Genomic DNA, 16,290 nt, shown 5'->3' with positions numbered 1-16,290 from the left:
TGAAAGGCTCTGGCCCAAAGGCTGTCCACTGGGGTGAGGGAATCCTGGCAGAACAATGCTGTATGGGGTTACCTCCAGGGGTAGGAGCTGACGGGGTATCACAAGAGGTCATCTGGGGAAGGAATTGCCTAAGTCAAGAGCCAGGGCAAGTGGACAAACATCTCTGAGAATTCACCAGTATGTACCAGGAAAGAGCCATCATTTGAATCCCAGTGTGAGAAAGTGGAGTCAACAGCACCAACCAGTTAAAGCACTACCCTTTACTTCTTATCTCTTCTCTGCCACTGATCTAGAAGGAGTCAAATGTAAGAAAGAGGTGTGTTTGCAGGGAAAGAGAAAGGAGACCACACTCTCCCAAAAGCAGGTTTAAAGCCATAAGTTAATGCCTTCAAGCTGTACGGCAGGGGAATAGAGAAGCTTTAATTGGATGAAAGATTTAAATTTTGATATTAGATTGACTGTCCTTCTATAGCTGAAAATAGCATGTTTTGATGTCCCCAAATAACTTGAAAACAGTGGAATCTGCCTCATATTATCCAGACATGGGGGATGGAGGGCCAATATGGTGTTTTGGGGCAATAATGGAAGAAGAACAATGCTGTTTCACCTGCTAAAGAAATCAGTAACAGTTTTATCATAAATATAAATCAACATACCACAGCATTGTGTATTCTGAGGCAGAAACAATAGCAGATCAAAAAACTCAAGGTGCAGACCTAACATTCTATGAATTGGGTAGTTATAGAGCGTCTACTGATTATGCTATTTAACCAAAACAGGGCTGCTCCAGAAACCTACCACAAAGGTGAAGTATAAACCCCTGCCAGAGAAGCCTCCCTGTCAAACGCATAGGTTGTGAATTCAGCTTGGAAGGCATCAATATTATTAGCACACGACTGTCTTCTCTTTTTTCTCTTACTCTGCTCATTAAAAATAATTCTGACTTTCCCTAGAAGGTTATTTAGAGACTTCAAAATACTACAGGTTCAAACATCCAGCTCTACAATCATCAACCCATGGGTAGTTTTGGCTATATTATGTGAAAGAGAATGAATATGAATTTTGTTTGTATGTATGAGTAGAGGAAAATTCATGATGATCATGTTTGTTAAAAATTAAAATTCTTGTGTTTTACTAAACTCACCTTGAGATCTTATAAAAATAACAGTTGTTTAGCTTGATACTTGGATAAATCTGCATTCTATTATGAATGCATATGTGGATGCATGCATGTGTATATGCCTTTGACTTTTCAGAGCCTCAGTTCCTTATCTATAATATCAAGAGTTGAATCCCAGGATATAATCCCCATTCTTTCTATAGCTATAGTTCCAAACTGTTCTCAAGACACTGAAAATTAAGCATCAAAATATGCAATTATAGTTGTAGTATATTGTACCTTAATTACAAAGACTGGAAAGAATATATTATAAAGTGACTCTCTCAAATGTAGTAATTGAAACTAAAAGCATTTTCTTTAATTGTGGATTGTCCAGAAAATTCAGTTGACTATAATATCCTATTCTTTCAAAAAAAAAAATATCCTATTCTTTCTTTCTTCCTAATTAGATATTTTCTTAATTTCTTCTTAATTAGATACTCTAAGTTTAATATACTATCAGAAGTAGGTCATTACTATTATAATGGATTTAAAATATGGTAACTCCAAGTTAATATAAAGAATAAGTCAGATGGGCAAAATAGGTGAAGGGGAGTCAGAGGCACAAACTACCATTATATTCTAAGTTGTAAGAATACAATGTACAGCATTATAGTCAATAATATGGTGGCACTAGTGGTAAAGAATCTACCTGCCAAAGCAGGAGATGCAAAAGACTCAGGTTTGATCCCTGAGTTTGAAAGATGCCCTGGAAGAGGAAATGGCACCCCACTGTAATATTCTTGCCTGGAAAATTCCATGGGCAGAGGAGCCTGGTGGACTACAGTCCATGGGGTCACAAAGAATCAGATGCTACTGAGTGATTTTTTTTTTTTAAATATTTGTTTATTTATTTTCTTGGCTGCATTGGGTTTTAGTTGTGGCACACAGGCTCTCTAGTTGTGTCACATGGGCATGGGTTCAGTTACCCTGCAGCATGTGGGATCTTGGTTCCCTGACCAGGGTTCAAACCTGCATCCCCTGCATTATAAGGTGAATTCTTAACCACCAGACCACCAGGGAAGTCCCCTGAGTGATTGAACACACACACACATAGTCAATATACTGCAAATACAGTCAATAATATTGTAGTAACTTTTTATGTGCATAATATATAGAAATATCAAATGAGTATGCTGTATACTTGAAACTAATACAATATTGTAAGTCAACTATATTTCAGTAAAAAGAAGAAAGCAAATGATAATATGAAATTATGCTTTTGTAGAATATTCTTACAGATTTGGAAAACCTTTCAAACTTTATGTTTCTGCCTGCATGAAAATTTTATCCAACTTTGGATTTTAAGTGATTGTAAACTCTCTTTTCTCACTGTTTCCATTGTTTCCCATCTATTTGCCATGAAGTGATGGGACTGGATGCCATGATCTTAGTTTTCTGAATGTTGAGTTTTAAGCCAACTTTTTTTTTTGGGGGGGGGCCTCTAAAATCATTGCAGATGGTGACTGCAGCCATGAAATTAAAAGATGCTTGCTCCTTGGAAGAAAAGCTATGACCAACCTAGACAGCATATTAAAAAGCAGAGACAAAGGTCCATCTAGTCAAAGCTATGGTTTTTCAGTAGTCAGGTATGGAGTGAGAGTTGGACTATAAAGAAAGCTGAGTGCCGAAGACCTGATGCTTTTGAACTGTGGTGTTGGAGAAGACTCTTGAAAGTCCCTTTAACTGCAAGGAGATCCAACCAGTCAATCCTAAAGGAGATCAGTCCTGAATATTCATTGGCAGGACTGATGCTGAAGTTGAAACTCAATACTGTGGCTACCTGATGTGAAGAACTGACTCATTGGAAAAGACCCTGATGCTGGGAAAGATTGAGGGCAGGAGGAGAAGGGAATGACAGAAGATGAGATGGTTGGATGGCATCACCGACTTGATGGACATGAGTTTGAGTAAGCTCCAGGAGTTGGTAATGGACAGGGAACCCTTGCATGCTGCAGTCCATGGGGTCGCAAAGAGTCAGACACAAGTGAGCGACTGAACTGATATGAAACTCTCTTTTAATAAAATTATATTCATCAGTGTCCTCATTTTATGAGATGAACATTATCAATAAGATAGATATAAATTTCCTGGCTCAGAACAAAGATACTAAACTCTACACAAAAAATCCACTACAATTGTATCATTCAGAATACCTAAGGTATTCACTACCATTAACTTTTCTGAGGCTTATAAATTTCATTTTGCACAGAGATTTCTTTTTATTAAAGTATAGTTGAATTAAAATATTATGTTAGCTTCAGGTATATGGTGATTTGATATTTTAATATATTATACTCCATTTAAAGTTATAAAATATTGGTTATATTACCTGTGCTATGCAATACAACCTTGTAGCTTACTTATCTTTATACAGAGAAGCTGTACCTCTTAATTCCCTATCCCTATCTTGTCCCTCCCCTACTCCCCTCTCCCCACTGGTAATCACTAGTTTGGACTCTGTATCGGTGAGTCTTTTTTTGTTGTTATATTCATTTGTTTAATTTTTAGATTCCATATATAAGTGATAACACAAAATTATATGTTATTTTTATTTGTCTTTTTGTCTGACTTATTTCATTAAGTATAATACCCTCCAGGTCCACCTATACTGTTACAAATGGCAAAATTTCATTCTTTTTTATGGCTGATTAATATTCCTGTGTGTATGTGTTTATGTCACATCTTCGTAATTCATTTACCGATGGACACAGGTTGCTTCCGTATCGTGGCTATTGTAAATAATGTTGCTATGAATACTGGGTGCATAGATCTTTTCCAAATAGTGTTTTTGTTTTCTTTGGATATATACTCAGGAAAGGAACTGCTGGATCATATAGTAGTTCTGTTTTTAGTTTTGAGAAACCTTCATACTGTTTTCCATAGATGCTGCACCAATTTACCTTCCTGCCAATGATGTATGAGGGTTCTCTTTCCCCCATATCCTTGTCAGTTTTTGTTATTTGTGGTCTTTTTGATGACAGCCTTTCTGACAGGTATGAGGTGATATCTCATTGTGATTTTATTTTGTATTTCTCTGATGACTAGCAATGTTGAGCATCTTTTCATGTGCCTGTTGGCCATCTGTATGTCTTTTTTGGAAGAATTTCTATTCAGGCTTTCTGTACATTTTTAATCAGGTGTTTTGTGTTTTTTTTGATGTTGAGTTGTAAGAGCTGTCCCAAAGAAATCTACAGCTTTACTACAATCGCTATGAAAATACCCATGACATTTTTTACAGAACTAGAGTAATCTTTAAGTTTATATGGAACTGCAAAAGACTATGTTTAGCCAAAGAAATCTTGAGAAAGAACAACAAAGCTTGAGGTGTCATGCTGCCTGAATTCAGACTATACAAGGCTACAGTAATAAAAACAGTATAGTATTGACACAAAAACAGAAACATAAGTAAATGAAACAGAATAGAGTGCCTGGAAACAAATCCGCATTCATGGACAATTGATCTATGACAAGGGAGGCAGGAATATACAATGAGGAAAAGACATATGATGTTAGGGAAACTGGACATCTACATGTTAAAAAAAAAAGAATTAGAACATTTTCTTACACCAAGTATAAACAAGGTGAAAGAAGCAAAAGCAAAAATAAACAAATGGGACATAATTTGAACTTAAAAGCTTTTGCACAGCAAAGGAAACCATCAACAAAATATAAAGACAACCTAGTAAATGGGAGAAAATATTTGCAAATGATATGACCAATAAAGAGTTTATATCCAAAATACAAACACATACAGATTTTTTGTTGCTTCTCTGCCACTATCCATTATGTAATACAGTCATTATAGTCAAATTGAAACATGAAATACAATTTATGAGGATTTCTGGCTCAGGTTAGCCTCAATTGAAAGAGAGTTAAGAAATGCATTATAAAGTAAATTATAAAGTCTTTTAGAATAATGGAAAATTGTAAGCTCTAGGTGTTTTGCAACACTAAATAAATGATGCACAATCAGTTATGATTAATAATTTTTTTCTCACAACTTTAATATAATTACAAAGAAATATGATCATTCTCTCCAGTATTTAAAACCTCCATAAGGTATTAAACCTTCATATCCTTCCAAGTTTTTTCCCATTGGTTCTCTGATATACCCTGTCCTAATCCTTCTATTTTTACCTCTCTGATTTTGCCTTCTTTGTCGTTTTCTTTAGTACCTCTTCCTTTTTAACACCCTGAATCTATATTAGATTACGTTCAGTTAAAAGTAATGAAGACTTTGGCTTCCACACACAAGGGTTTATTCTTTCCAGTAAAAGAAAATCTAGTTTACAGAATGTCCAGAGTAGGTACATAACTGGTTTATAATTTCAACAGAAACACAGGTCCTTCTACTACTTGGCCCACTGCATGTGACTTCCTCAAGGCCACCCCATGCCAACATGATGCCTAGAGTCAGCCACTGCCTCTGCATTCCAAGCACCAGGAAGGAGAAAGAGGGCATGCTCTGTCCTAGACATTCTATAAACATTCCTGATAACACATAATTCAAAAAGAACTTGATCATGTGGTTAACAGCTCTATGGTGAGCTGAGAAGTGTGGTCTTTGATTTCAGGAGGTAATGTGCCTAGCTAAAAGTTCACATTCTATATTGCAGAAGATTGGGAAATGGGTATTATCAAATCTTCTTTTATCTCAGCCTGTATTCTACCTTGCTAATCTTAACCAGCCCCACAGTTTCATGGATGGACTCTCAAATCTACTCCAGCCTCAATGTTCAGATTTCCCTTTCACATTTACACATTCCTGGTTGGCTTTTCCATCCAGACCTCTCTCTAGATTAGAACCTTAAATTCAATACGTCTAGGACCAACTTTGTAATCAACTTGCTAAATCCCCAAACCAGCTTCCACATAGTTCTCTGAAGCTTAAAGCTTACATTCACACAACCAGCTCATATCTTAAGAAGCAGTTCTCCAGTCTCTGTTAGTGTTTACTGCCTTAGGGCTAAACAGATTGCTGTGACCTGTATTATGCTTCACATCACAATTTATTTCTGATCTTATGTGATTCCTATAACCATTTTATAAAAGAAAAAATTTCAGGTTTTTCTTTTTTTGCCATTGCTGTTGTAATTTTTCTGCACTTAGAAAGCCTCTGATATATGCAGGACTAGTCCTGTTACCTAAACACAATTCCATGTGCCGGACACACACTGAGGCTGAATAATACCAAAATGTCGGAGTTCGGAACAGAGAAAGGTTTGAGGGCCATGCAATGAGATGGGCTGCTCAAGCTCTAAAAAATCCCAAACTCCTTGAAAAGTTTTCAGCAAAGCCCTTTTTTTAGGAAAAGGGGAGGGAAGGGTGTGGTTAGTTTTTGCAAAGGGTGTGGTTAGCTTTTGTGGTTAGTTTTTCTTGGGTGTCAAATCCTTTGTTCTAAAGGTCAGGTCATGGTCAGTAATGGCGTTCTCGTAAATCTCACCAAATGAATGTCATTCTCTATTCTGACAAGAAAAGGCCAGATCCTCAGACACAACTTTCACCCTCCAAGGTCCAGGTCCTAGCTAAGGAGCAGATCTCAGCTGGTGACTTCCTCAGGGCCAGTTGTCATCGCTGAGGAAACCAGGTGCGGAGGATCCAAGTGGCCCTGGGCTCCTCAGGCCACCCAGGTGGTGAGGGCCAGGTCCTGCAGACTGTGAGCCAGAGAGAGACGTCGCTGCCCTTAGGTTACACAGGCAGGGATGGGGGAGAGGTTCACCGTCACCTCAAAGCCTGGGCCGGGCCAGTAGGGGGCCTTGGCGAGGGCTCTGGAGCCCTACAGGACACAGTCCCCTGCCTGCTCCCCCATCCAGAAGCCTGGTGAGCTGGAGGGCCCAGGAAGAAGGCTGGGATCTGTCTCTCACCTCACTCTATGCCTGCCTGGTGACCACCACTCCACTGAAAGTTGGCTGACCGCTGAACCACTAACAGTCACTCATTGACAGTTGGTCGCTTGGGGGAGGGGCCCACTGCAGCAGCAACCAATGGCTGAGCAGGACCACTAACGGTCACTCATTGGCAGTTGCTCACTTGGGGGAGGGGCACATTGTGGCACCAACCAATGGCCGAGCAACCATTAGTGGTCTCCAAGTAATAAATATTGCCTGGTAACGGGGTGTGGGACAACAGCAACAGGGGTGTGCTAAGGGCGGCACAGGCGTTATGGTCTGTTACTGTTTCCTTATGTGACTTGGCATTATAAAGTAAAATAAACATCAAAATACAAAGGATGCAAAACAAGTAACTGGAAATATGAGTTTACAACCAGTTCTGTGTGTCTACCAATTTGTCTTTTCAATCAAATTTTTAAAAATCAAATTGTCTTTAACCAGATCATCTGACGTGTGCACACAGTCTTGATGATGGAGGGAGGGTGCAATAGGAATGTTATTTGCAAAGTTCACTAATACAATGAAGCTGTTCAGAGAGCTTCTGTTCAGGTAAGAATAGAAAGGTGTTTACTTTTTTTTTTTTAAACTAGAATTTGTTGTGCAAAAAAAGCCAAGAAACAGTAGTTATCTTCTATAGGATATGTAGGGGAGAAGAGAATAATACTTCACATAGGAGGAAGATTAATCTCAATATGCTTGGGGAGAAGGAAGAAGGAAAAAGGGAAAGTGAAGAAATCTGCTTCTGATTGTCAGTAGAAACTGATACTATAAATAGAGGTGCTAGTAGGTGCCCTACTTTATGCCTGCTAAGGAGACACAGGTTGAGGTGAGGAAAATGTAGCAGATATTTCATCCACCCTTCTACTGAAACTGCTATCTCTAAAGTCCTTAATGCTGAAGGTTTTTGTCTTTATCCATTCTCCCTGAACACTCCATAACACAGAAATCAGGATAAAATGATGCTTCGCCTTCTACTGAGAAACACTCTCATTTTATTCTTCTCCTATCTCTGTGGTCAGTCCTCCTCAGTCTCTTTGCTGGTTCTTATTCCTTAACCCATTTATGAGTCTTGCTATTTCCTGGGGTTCATCTTCCACTTGCTTTTCTCTTTTCTTTTTCTGTTGATCTAAGTTATTCATTTAGAGAAGGAAATGGCAACCCACTCCTGTATTCTTGCCTGGAAAATCCCACGGACAGAGAAGCCTGGCAGCCCCCAGTCCATGGGTCATAAAGAGTCAGACACGACTGAGTGACTAACACAACAACAAGTTATTCATATTGATCGTAAAGTGTTACCTTTATGCCTTGATGACTTCCAAATCTACATTCAACCCTGACTTCTTTAACTCTCGATGCATATTTCTGTCTACTAGACATCTCCACCTGAACAACTTACAGATATTTAAAACTCAATATATTGTCTTTCTCTTCAAATTTATGTGGCTCAGACGGTAAAGACTCTGCCTGCAACGCAGGAGTCCTGGGTTCGATCCCTGGGTCAGGAAGATCCCCTGGACTAGGAAATGGGGTGGGAAGTAGGAAGATCCCCTGGAGTAGGAAAAGTGGGTTACCACCCACTCCAGTGGGAGAATCCCATGGACAGAGGAGGCTGGCAGGGTTACAGTCCACAGGTCATAAATAGTCACACATGATTAATGACTTTCACACTTGCTTACATTTTCTGTCTTGGTTAACGATGCCCCCCCTCCCCCGCAAGTCGGCCAGCATGGGAAGCTTGGAGTCATCCAAAATCCTTACATCTTTTTCATTTCCATTCCCCATTTCATTGGTCACCAAAATCTGTGGATTCTTACAGCACATACCACACAGATTATCACTGATCTGACCTTCCTCATACCCCACCTCTACTCCCTGGTGATCTGAGAACAGAAACTGTCTCTGCTTGATTGTGGATCCTTAGCTTGTACCACTGGACCTGGTACTTGGCACACTGGCTGCTTTGTAAAATTCCATGTTGCTGATTCTCCTAGGCATGCACACATACACAGTAATCAGTTAATACCTGGGTTCTACCAAAAATTCCGAGAGAAGAATATTCCCTGAAATATTTGTTTCTCCCAACAGAAAAACACATCTATATTTGTATAATGGATTATTAATCACACACCTAAATTTTTAGTTTCTATAGAAAAATAAAACATATTTTATGCTTTATTTCTCTTCAAAAGGGAGTATGTCAAGAGAAGGATATGGTGGAAATGCCAAGAGGTAAAAACTGTCAAGAAGTCCCAATGAAGAGATCTGCCTTAGCCTGCCTCCAAAGCAGGACCTGGGACAAAGACACAGATACAGGTCTCATCACCTACTCATGTGTTGATCTCAGGAAGCAGGAGTTAAGGAGAAGGGAGAGTAAGGCAGAGGAAGAAAAGCCAGGAAAGAGGGATTTGTTGGAGTGGTTTCCACTGTGAGCACCTAACTCTAAAGAAGCATGTAAAACACCCATCAAGACTGGTTCAGTGAAGAAGGTCAGAGCATTGATACACTGACTCCTGTCTACCCCTGGAGAAGTGTTATCACCAGGAAAATAAACCCTCCTGTACTTCTGGTATGCTTACATGTGTGGGTCAATGAACTACTGTGGGTTTGCTGTAAATTCAGGGGCAGGAAAGAAGAGAGGTTTATGGTGGGTGTCTGAGGTAGACTGAAAGGTGATAACAGAAACAGGTTTCCTTGATACTTGAGCAGACTGGGAGGATGCAAGATGAAGACTTGTGTGAGTCTGATGACTATGTCCACTAGAAACATTCATAAATGTTCTCTACTTAAAAATATATTGGAATGAGGGAGGGAGAAGTAAGGCAGCAAGTGGTAAGGAGTGTTTCAGAGCCACGGATAGACACTGTATGTTGGTTCCCCAACACCCAGATCCAGATCTCTACTGACTCTATCTGACAGGATACAAAAGTTAAACAGTTTATTTCCCAGTCTTTCTTGCTAGAATCCCCAAGTGTTACCAAGTGATACCATTCTGGCAACTAGACATTAGAGAAAATCTGTTAACATTACCCGCCCCTTCTCCCAATCCCTCTCCTACTGTTTTGAATGAACATGAATGTGATGTTCAGAGCTGCACTGTCTGTCTTACAAGTAATACATGAGGAAGAACGCAGTCCTGATATAGAGGCAAAGCAAATCCCTACAGGACTGGCTCCCTTTAAGTTTGAGAGATGGATGAGGCCCCCAGCCTCTGCTCCACCTAAGCATTTTCTTTATGGAAAGGTGACCGGTTTAAGGAAAATGTTCAAGTCTAGCTCCTGTCCAATTGCTATAAGACAGTGCTACTGGCAACACTTTGCTTTAAACCCAGCCTAAATGTGAACTCCTGAGATGCTATCTCTGTGCATCCAAGGTGTCCTCCTCATTTCACTGTCCCCTGAGTCTACCTTGTTTCAGGTCTTTTACCTTCCAGTGGCGTCCTCTCTCAGGAGCTCCCAGTCCCACTTACCTCACCAACCTGCTCCAGCCTGGCCACACTGCAGTTGGTTGGTCCCAGCTGCCTTATCCTGTTCTGCCCGCACAAGGAAGAGATTACATCAGAGAGGAAGATGGGACTGAAGAGCATGAGAGGATCCAGTTCCATTTCCCCCACCTCAAACTCTGGGCAGAAGGAGGTCTTTCACTGGCTTCCTGAAAGCGGCATTATGTTTACCAATTGTTACATCCACAGAGAAACCGGAACAACCCTGGGTTGAAAGCTATTCTCAGCGACATTTCTATGTAGAAGAAGCAAATAATCTATACAAAGCAGAGCGCGTGCATTTGTAGTCACTTCACTTGTGTCCAACTGTTTGCGAGACTATGGACTGCAGCCCGCCAGGCTCCTCTGTCCATGGGATTCTCCAGGCAAGAATACTGGAGTGGGTTGCTATGCCCTCCTCCAGGGGATCTTTCCCACTCAGGGATTGAACCTGTGTTTCCTGAATTGCAGGGGGATTCTTTACCACTGAACCACCAGGGAAGCCCCTTAAAGCAGAGTATAAGTTTACTAGGCTCTTTTTTTCTGAAATCACCCCAACCCCTTTCATGTTCCATCTGTAAAAACAAAATTAAGAATTAAATAATTCTTAATTCTAAGATTAAAATCCTCCCCCTCCGCCAAATCAACACAGCTATTGTTTTTTCCTCCAGGAGAACATTGCGAGAAACCTCAAGAGCCAATAATTTGTATGCCTGCTAGTACTTGAGACACTTTTGAATCAATCCTTCTTTCTCTAGTGAAGACTTATTTATCTCCTTGCCATGGTAGCAAGCTCTTTGAGGGCAGCTGTGGGGTCTTCCATTTATCATGCATCACTCAAAGGGAACTTAGCACATTATAATCTACACTATCGATGCAAGATAGCTTTAATAGGTTTGTGTCTATGACTTTCTTTGCTCCAATCCAAACACCTTCCAAAGTGACTTAGTCCACTTGTTAAATTGCAATCTTCTTAGATGCGGATGGAAAATTCCTCCTCTTTGGTAGTTCATGGGTCAACATGAAATTTAGTGGTAGGTGGTTTCTGTTTAGTTACTGTAGGTAGACAATTTTTCTTTCTGAAGACATTACCTTTTACAGTAATTGGCACTCCTGGTGTTTTTGGTTGGTAGGCTGAATGAGTCATGGAGGCCCTTAGGTTACAATTGAGGCAGGTTTTAAAACCACATGGGAAAAACATTTTACCTGAAGAAATCGAAGTATATAACTATCTATCTATCTGTTCTGGTACTCATTCAACATGTAATTGAGAACCTACTGGGTGCTAAGTCACATATGCTAGACACTGGGGTAGAATGATGAATGAATGTGATAAATAAGTTGCCTGTCTAACTTAGACTCTAGCGGTAGACATGAACAAGTAAATAGGAAGTATTACTTGAGTACAGTCACAAAACAATTACGTATAGTGTAATCAAAGGAAATCCGATGAAACCATATATTTAAAGAATGAGAACGAGAAACTCTAAGTAGACCACTGCACAGTAATCAGAAAAGTTCGGGCAAGAAGTTGGGTGTTTTTCCTGATACTCTAGTTCAAAACATCAGAAGTAATGGCAGCAATTCTTCAAATCCTCCAGGGAAGAATACTGGAGTGGGTAACCATTTCCTTCCAGGGGATCCTCCCGACCCAGGGATGGAACTTAGATCCCCAGCATTGGAGGCAGATTCTTTACCATCTGAGCTACCTGGGAAGTCCTCATACTTGCAAAGCACAGGAAAGATTCTAAATCATTGTGACATTATCTCATTTAACCCATAAAAATTTTTTTTGAAAATTATTTTATTATAACCCCTTACAGAAGAGGAAACTGTGGTTTAAGGAAGCTAAGTTGTTCTAAAGGAGTACCTTCTATGTATCAGTGACAACAGCCCATGGCACCGCTTTTTATTAGGGACATACTCTGTACTGAGTGCTGTTTAATAATTATTAACAATTTTCTAAATTAAACTCATATTTTTAAACACTGTAAATAAGAATTCATCTTATATGAGCAGGTGTGCAATTTACCAAAAATAAAAGCACCTTATGAGAAATGACTTGGGTACTGTGACTAAAAGACCCAGAACTACTTAGAAATTTCAAGTCTCACTTTCTTTTATCTTGGAATTCTTTTTAAGTGTCTCAATTTTAAAATGTTCCACTCTCTCCTACATGGGAAAAAAGTAAAACCTGTCTTTCTATTTTAAGTCTGTAAAAACATGTTGAATGATTCTTTACACTGTAGTCAATATTCTCAGGCAAACAGCCACATCAAGCAGCAGCTCACAGCCCAGCGGAGATTAAATATCTACCTATATAGGAAACCTTGTGTGCGTGCATGCTTAGTTGCTTCAGTAGTGTCCGACTCTTCGTGACCCCCTGGATTGTAGCCCAGCAGGCTCTCCTGTCCATGGGATTCTCCAGGCAAGAATACTGGAGTGGGTTGCCATGTCCTCCTCCAGGGGATCTTCCTGCCCCAGGGACAGAACCTGTGTCTCTTACATCTCCTGCATTGACAGGCAGATTCTTTACCACTAGCACCTCCTGGGAAGCCCATCCTTCAGATTCACTTTTCCTTCAAAACATGAAGAAATATAAAAATCAATGAATTCTACTGGTCATACCAAAGCAGCAAATGTCCAATAGTTATATATATACTAGTTACAGTTTGAATACTTTCCTATTAATGTTTGTCAAGACAAACATTTTAAAACTGGATTTAAGTTTATTTTTTAAAACCAATTATTAGAGTAACATGTTGACAATGATATAAGTATTTCAATTATTTTAAATGTTTTCATTCTTGCTAAATGAGAACTTTACAATAGAATTTTATCTTTCAAAAATACACAGTTACATTATGAAATCAATTGTTACTATGCTCGAGCAGTCACTTGATTTTGAAATAATAGGAGAGACTAGTTTATCTGCAGATTTCTCACAGTCTTTCCTGGGAGCTTTTATTAGTTTGTTTCTTTGCTTTTTCAGACATGGAGTGAGCACAGACCCTGTTTTCCCCCTAAGAAGGATATTAGGACATTTGCCTGGTTTTCTGAAGGGAGAACATGTTCTGATATTTTTCTCTTTGATTTTATTTGTCCTGTCACAAAAGTCACATTATGTTGGCAGAGGTGTGTTTGTCATGAAGAAAAAGGAGGTTAAGCCTCAAGTCTCCTCACTTAAACAGATCTCCTCCATGGCTCCTGAAGTGTTCCTCTCAATGTGTTCATATAGCCATATGTTTCTTATCTTTCCAATTTACCCTCTGTCGCATTTCCCCTTAGGAGGAGTGCCATTATAATGGCATAGATATTTGGCGGGATTTAGCTAAGCCATGCTTTCTCAATGTGGGTGATATTGCACTCCACAGAAGCAAAACATCTTATTCTTTTCTAAAATTCTTATTCTTTTTATGTCTAATAAAAGAGTAAGACATTTTGCCTCTCTCTCTAAATATATATTGGCTTCCCAGGTGTTACTAGTGGTAAAGAACCTACCTGCCAATGCAGGTGACATAAGAGATGCAAGTTTGATCCCTCGGTCAAGAAGATCCCCTGGAGGAGGGCATGGCAACCCACTCCAGTATTCTTGCCTGGAGAATCCCATGGACAGAGGAGCCTGGCAGGCTACAGCCCATAGGGTTGCACAGAGTTGGACACAACTGAAGTGACTTAGCATGCATGTGCAAATATATATATTACATAAAAATATCAGTTTAGTCACTCAGTCGTGTTCGACTCTGCGACCCATGGACTGCAGCATGCCAGGCCTCCCTGTCCATCACCAACTGCTGGAGTCTACCCAAACTCATGTCCACTGAGTCGGTGATGCCATCCAACCATCTCATCCTGTCGTCCCCTTCTCCACCTGCCCTCAATCTTTCCCAGCATCAGGGTCTTTCCTAATGAGTCAGCTCTTCACATGAGGTGGCCAAAGTATTGGAGTTTCAGCTTCAACATCAGCCCTTCCAGTGAACACCCAGGACTGATCTCCTTTAGGATGGACTGGTTGGATCTCCTTGCATTCCAAGGGACTTTCAAGAGTCTTTTCCAACACCACAGTCCAAAGGCATCAATTCTTTGGCACTCAGTTTTCTTTACAGTCCAACTCTCACATCCATACATGACCACTGGAAAAACCACAGCTTTGACTAGACAGACCTTTGCTGACAAAGTATTGTCTCTGCTTTTTAATATACTGTCTAGGTTGGTCATAACTTTCCTTCCAAGGAACGTAAATATATAGATAATATATTTTTGGTATAGTTTTTGGTTTAGCTTCAGTGCCCACTGCCCTAGGTTTAGCAGGTCCAAGATCAGGGCCCTAGAGAAGCCCAGCCACTTTCTTGAGGAGCCCTTGCCACAATACCAACTTCATGCCCCTGGGAGGGTCCCCCATAGTGAGATGATTCCCACTCTGAGAACAAAAGAGGACAGCAAGGGTTAGGGCACAAAGTACTTTATCTGCCTCCCCTTAAAGTGATTTCACTCCACAAAGCTGGCATGTTCAGTGCTTCAGTGTTTTCACTCCAAAGGTGGCACTGGAAGGAGAAGCAAATCAGCTGTGGACAGATTTGAAACTTGCCATGAGCCTGGTTCACAGAATAAGTGAGGAAACCAGGATTCAAGCTTTGGACTGTCTGCTACTTTAAAGGGAAAAGTAATGATTTCAGTTGTTACCCTTATCCTTTTTTCGACTATTTTAAATGAATTTTTAAAATAAAGGTTGTTTTCCTTTAAGAGTAACCCACACAGTCAATCAGTCTGAACACTGAGGAGATCTTGGGGGGCCTGGCATGGCATGCTGGTTACAGTAGGAGTTGGGCAATGGGAGGCCTACTGTTATTAAATCAGCCAGAAGGAGCTAGGGCCAAGGGGACATTTCAGAAATTCTCTCCTAGGCAGAGGCTTTGATTCCTAAATGGCCCACAGCTGTGGAAGGGAGTCATCCATAGGTACAAGTCTAGATGGGACTTAAACTCTGCCTTAAGATCTTGGTGAATTCTCTCCTTCAAAGCCAAGTTATGGTAAGTCTAAACTTACAACCAAAATTCCATGTTAGAATCCACCCATGAAGGTGAAGCTACAGTAGTCCCAGGGAATAACCAATAAGGATGCTGACTGAGAGGTGGGGACAGAAGGATGTATTTTCCGAGAAGAAAAAAAAAGTAACCAGAAACCTTGACTGGGAAGAAGTTAGGGTTTTACTTAGTGACTTCATCTGTTCTCGTTCACAAGTGGCAGTGAAAAAGGAAGAAAATAGTTTCTTCCTCATCTTAGAACACAAAGAACCAAGCAAGAGTAAAAAAAAAAAAAAAAAAAAAAATGAAAATTCCGCATTTCAGGGAAGTTAAAGCCTATAGCAAAATAAAGGTCAGAGATATGTTGACTCCTAGTATAAGTTTTTCAATTCTGTAATGGTTTTTGATTCTAAGTATAAAGGTTAAAGGTGAAGAGAAAAAAAATCTACATGAGCCCAAGAAAAACAGGGTAAGATTAAATAATAATTGATGACAACTAAGAACTTGTAGGGGCTTCCCAGGTGCTCAGTGGTGAAGAATCTGCCTGCCAATGCAGGAGGTGCAGCTTCGATTCCTGGGTCAGGAAGATCCCCTGGTGAAGGAAATGGCAACCCACTCCAGTATTCTTGCCTGGGAAATCTCATGGACAGAGGAGCCTGATGGGCTACAGTCCATGGGGTCGAAAAGAGTCGGACACGACTTAGCAACTAAACGACTATAAGAATTTGTAAGGTG

This window comes from Cervus elaphus, chromosome 5 (genome assembly GCF_910594005.1).
Source record: "Cervus elaphus chromosome 5, mCerEla1.1, whole genome shotgun sequence".
Taxonomy (NCBI): domain Eukaryota; kingdom Metazoa; phylum Chordata; class Mammalia; order Artiodactyla; family Cervidae; genus Cervus; species Cervus elaphus.
This window is presented reverse-complemented; position numbering follows the sequence as displayed.